At 45.9% G+C, this 4,705-nt stretch overlaps 1 protein-coding gene across 1 annotated transcript in view; it reads right to left on the reverse strand.

The window, feature by feature from the left end:
* Positions 1-2,413, reverse strand: part of TRAK2 (trafficking kinesin protein 2) — a 53,770-nt gene extending 51,357 nt beyond the window's left edge. Inside the window, exon 1 of the mRNA XM_018566274.1 lies at positions 2,278-2,413. The gene's annotated coding sequence lies outside the window, so the exon portion shown is untranslated. The remainder of the gene's footprint in view (positions 1-2,277) is intronic.
* Positions 2,414-4,705: the final 2,292 nt, after the last annotated feature.

The raw sequence follows: 4,705 nt of genomic DNA on the forward strand, positions 1-4,705 counted from the left end.
GGGGGCGGGTACAGCTGGCTCTGCTTCTAGATAGGCAGAGCCAGCTGTCACTCACGCAGCTGGGCAGATCCCGTCATCTACGTCGGTATCCGCTTCAGCTGCGGCGTCTCAGTATACCGCGAGCTGTAGCTTGCGGAATACTGAGCTTAGGGTAACGGGAGGACGCTAGTTTGTGTTCTCCCGTTACCCTAAGGAGAACTATGGGGAAAAACACTGACCCCATACTTCTCCTTTAAATATATATTCTGCATTATTGTAATGTCACGTTGTTTTACCACAAAGGAGGACTCTGGGATCAAACATTAGTATCACAGGACGAAAAGAAGAAGTACTACAATCCACACATTCATCCTACTAAACAAATGAGAAGTGAACAGGAACTGAAACTCCCAGGTAATAATAAACCGAAAGGAGTACAGACACAACAATGTACTATACCTCAAGTCATAAGGTTTTTGCTTTGTTGTTGCTTGTTTTAAAGCCTAGGAAAACAGAAAACGTACCCTCGCAGTCTAAGGACCGCTGACGTCATCATATCCAAGGCAGGTCCATTGACCTGCATTAGACATGAGGAGGCTGAAGAACATTCCAACATCTGGAACAGAGGGGAGCATTAGTAAGCGCAGAATGACGCAGGAGCGGAGATCAGGTGAGTTGTACAGCTTTATTTGAGCTCCCTGGACAAAACAAGCACTTAGCTATTGCAGTGCAGGGGTAGGGGTAGGAGTACACCCCCCCCCAAGTTCTGCTTCAAGTTGATCATACACTGGTTGAATTGTGCGTGGCCCTGCTAGCACAGTTCTGTTTGACCAAAGTTCTTTTGTCAATTGACTTTTATTAAAGGAACCAGACTGCAAATTGTTGAGAGAACAGTGCCTGTAACTAATCAGCTTTTTGGGGGGAAACATGCTGTGGACCCCCTCCATCCTCCAAGGCCGTGGACCCCCTCCATCCTCCAAGGCCGTGGATCCCCTCCATCCTCCAAGGCCGTGGATCCCCACCATCCTCCAAGGCTGTGAACCTCCTCCATCTTCACATGTTATGTACATCCTCTATCTTATAACGTCCTATACACAGTGTACACAACATGATGACTCGCAGGACCTTAGACCAGTGGGCAGCAGAGGGGAAGAGAGGCTCTGCGGAGTAGTCTAAGAGAATGCCGTCTCTGAGAATTGGGCGAGTATAAAGTTGTTATTTTTGAACCTAGACAAAAATGAGCACCTAACCCTTGCAGTGCCGGGGTAGCCCCACTGTAAGGGTTACAAAACCTTGTCCCTGGAGTTCTGCTTTAAAGTATGTAACATGACAGCGGAGCACAGTACTAGGGCATAGTCATTTCTAGGGTATTTTAAAAGTATAGTCCAACTTTTGCAAAAAAATAAATAAAAAAAAGGCACACACAATAACAAACAGAAATGTGGATTTATAAATTTTTTGCATTTAAGCCCGATTAGTGGATCAGGGAATGCAATGCTCTGCCTCCTGCAGACTCTTCCTCCCAGCTCCTGTCCGTACCAAGGTACGTACTTTCAGCTAAGGAACAGTAGGAAGTATGATGACGTGTGGTGACATCATTGCACTTCTACTCCATTCAGAACTACAAGTCCCTCTCCTGGGGTAGCCGACGGGTCTTGTAGTCTCTCCATTCACAGATCCTGTCAAATCACCTATGAATGGATGATGCAGCCGTGTGGGTGGAGCTAAGCACACCCACACCAAATTTAAATTCTAACAGGGAGGAGAACCTCACGATTCAGGTAAGTGGGGGAGGGGATGTGACCGTGTGTTATGTTACACCCTGAATATGGGTGTAATATGAAACGCGGCCCTAAAAGTAAAACAGGAAATATTTTTCCATTTGTCAGCCTGTAGATTAATGATACAATGCAAGTAAAGTTCTCTGTAAAATCAATGAACAGCCAAGTATCAGATGCTGAATGAGAAGAAAATATCTGGCCATGCAGTGTTAGTACATGGTCATAAATAAATATTGATGGATGGCAGGAACATTGACAACTATAAGGAAACGATGACAACTCCCACACACACACACTGGTGACTGTAGATCTGTAGTCAGGACAGACCACAAGAGACATCCCGGATACAAAGAGGTCAAACAATCCATGAAAGATGTCAGCGCATAGCAATGTGTGTCCAACTATTCTAATCTGTGCATTATGGATGCATGCCACCCACTGGTATCCCAGAAGCAGAACATACCACCCGGCACGAGGAATATACCCGAATATTCTAATACTGTAGTCAGCACTGTACCTCTCCTATTGTCACCTTCCTCAGTTCATCACTGCACACAGACAAGGGAAAAAACCGGCAGCTTCATCACCCTTTTCAGCTTCACGCTCCTACTAAATGGTCTATTCCTCTGCACCAGCCCGGCCTCAGTCTGGGGAAAGTAACCAAGCCTCGATCTAGGCAGAAGAAGCCGAGCCTCGATCTCTGGATAGCAGTAGCCAAGCCTCGATCTGATATCTTCAGCCAAGCCTCGATCTGATATCTTCAGCCAAGCCTCGACTTGATATCAGCAGCCATGCCTTGATCTGTTATCATTATCAGCAGCCATGCCTTGATCTGTTATTATCAGCAGCGCAGCCAAGACTCCATCTGGAAAGACGCTGTCAAGATACCATTTGGATAGTAGCTGTAAAGCCTCAATCTGAGTAATAGCAACCAAGCCTTGATTTGGATAGCAGCAGCCATTCTTCTTATATTTCTTTCCATTACTATGAGCCGCCACCCCAAAAAAAATTCTACTGACGTTCATGGCGATATCAAATATGTGTTCATTATTAGTTTTCTGTACCCATAGTAGGGCCCAGAAACAACAGTGCATAATGTTGACACTAAATAAAAAAGTTTTTTTTTTAAAGGAGAAATCTGGGAAAAACTTCATAACTCTTGCATTGGGGCTACCCCTGCACTGCAAGGGTTAAGCGCTCATTTTTGCTAAGATAAAAAAGTTATGCTCACCTAATTATCGGAATCAGCTTGTTCTTAGACCGGTGCAACCTTAAGGTCCCCACACACCTTACAATAATCGCGGTAAATCCCGCGATCGTACGATTATCGTAAGGTGTGTGGAAGCCGTGCGACCTCTACTACTGTAAGGTCGCACGACTTTTAACTTACGGACATGTTCGAAAACCCGCCGAGCATCGTACGATGTTCGGCGGGTTTGTGGTATGTCCGTACGATAAAAGCCGTACGGGCCGGTGTGCGCAAGCGCACACTGCCCGCTCGGCATTGCGGTCATCGGAAGCCCGCCCCTCAGGGGGCGTGGCTTGCGATCATCGCAAGTACGATCTGCCTATGCAAGATAGGCAGATCGTACGTTTTTTTAAGTACCTTACAACCATCGCAAGACAAAAGTCTTGCGATGGTTGTAAGGTGTGTAGCCAGCCTTAGACCTTGGAACCTCTTTCCTCCTTCACTGCAGGGGTCTAAGTTCTCGTGAGTCATCACATTCTATACATAGTGTATGGATGTGAGGACACCAAGGGACATACCATCGCTGCAGGAGAGAGGCTCCAGAGACCGGTCGAACAGCAAGCCAGTTTTGAGGATCGGGAGAGTATTTCTTTTCTTTTTTGCACCTAGACAAAAACTAACAGTTAACCCTTGCTGTGCGAGGAGGGTAGTCCCACTGCAAGAGTTAACAACAGTTTAGCCCCGTTTAATCCTAACTAAAACAAACTGACACTGACCCTAACAATAACCGAGATCAGGCCCTGACACTAGCGTATGTTTGTTCGCATAAGACCCTGGGCTGTTGGCGACAACTCGGTCTCCATACTGTGGATACACTATAAAGAGCACTCCTAGCACAGAGACCAGTGCGCATATATGCAGCGTACAGGAAGAAACCCCTATAATATATGAGTGCACTTCACGAGTGCTTCCCTAAAGTCTCTTTGTCTATTTTTTTGTGATTTGTCAGTGTAGACTTAGTCAGCTTAGCTGTGCTGGCTCAGTGTACTCTATTAAGTGCGGTGATCATTCTCAGTCACTGGCTGTGCTGAGTGTTCACCAGTAGAGTGTGCTAGAGATAATGCTTCACATTAAAGCGGACCTTTACACTCAAAAATCTAATTCTACCGATGCATCCCTCTATGTGTGATGATTAATAATAACATTGACATGTCAGATGTAAAATGCTGTGACTATGAAATACTTGTAGAGCATTCACTTCCTGCTTTGAAAGGGCAAAATGACTTCAGTTTGCCAACGCCATGCACACTGGGATTGCCTTGTCATCAGCAGAGCATTGCTGGGAAATCTCATCTCAGTAAAATAAATTTTCCTCCCCTGAGATGATGTGCATGGTCACATGTCCTAGTCACATGTGCCAGAAATCCAGGAAGTAATAGGAGAGCTAGTAATCTGCCCTTAGTAAACATGGCCACTGTCAGAAGACTGGGGAAGAAAAGGGTAAAGGTCTGCCGTGATGGAAGCAAAGCTGCAGTTGTCTCTCACAGGGATGGTGAGTGACCGACTGAGCTGGGAAGCACCACAGGAACTTTCCCACTGCTATCCCAGACATTTCAACTCTCCCGGATGTTCCGGGAGTCTCCCGCAATAAGATAGCGGCTCCCTGACACCCGGGAGAGAAACATTTTATCCCGGAAAGGTTTACCCTGCTTTCTCTAGTAGAGTAAACCTTTCTCTGCAGTTTTTTTTTTTTTTT

The sequence above is a fragment of the Nanorana parkeri genome, unplaced genomic scaffold (genome assembly GCF_000935625.1).
Source record: "Nanorana parkeri isolate BGI_ZX_2015 unplaced genomic scaffold, ASM93562v1 scaffold930, whole genome shotgun sequence".
NCBI classification, from domain to species: Eukaryota; Metazoa; Chordata; class Amphibia; order Anura; family Dicroglossidae; genus Nanorana; species Nanorana parkeri.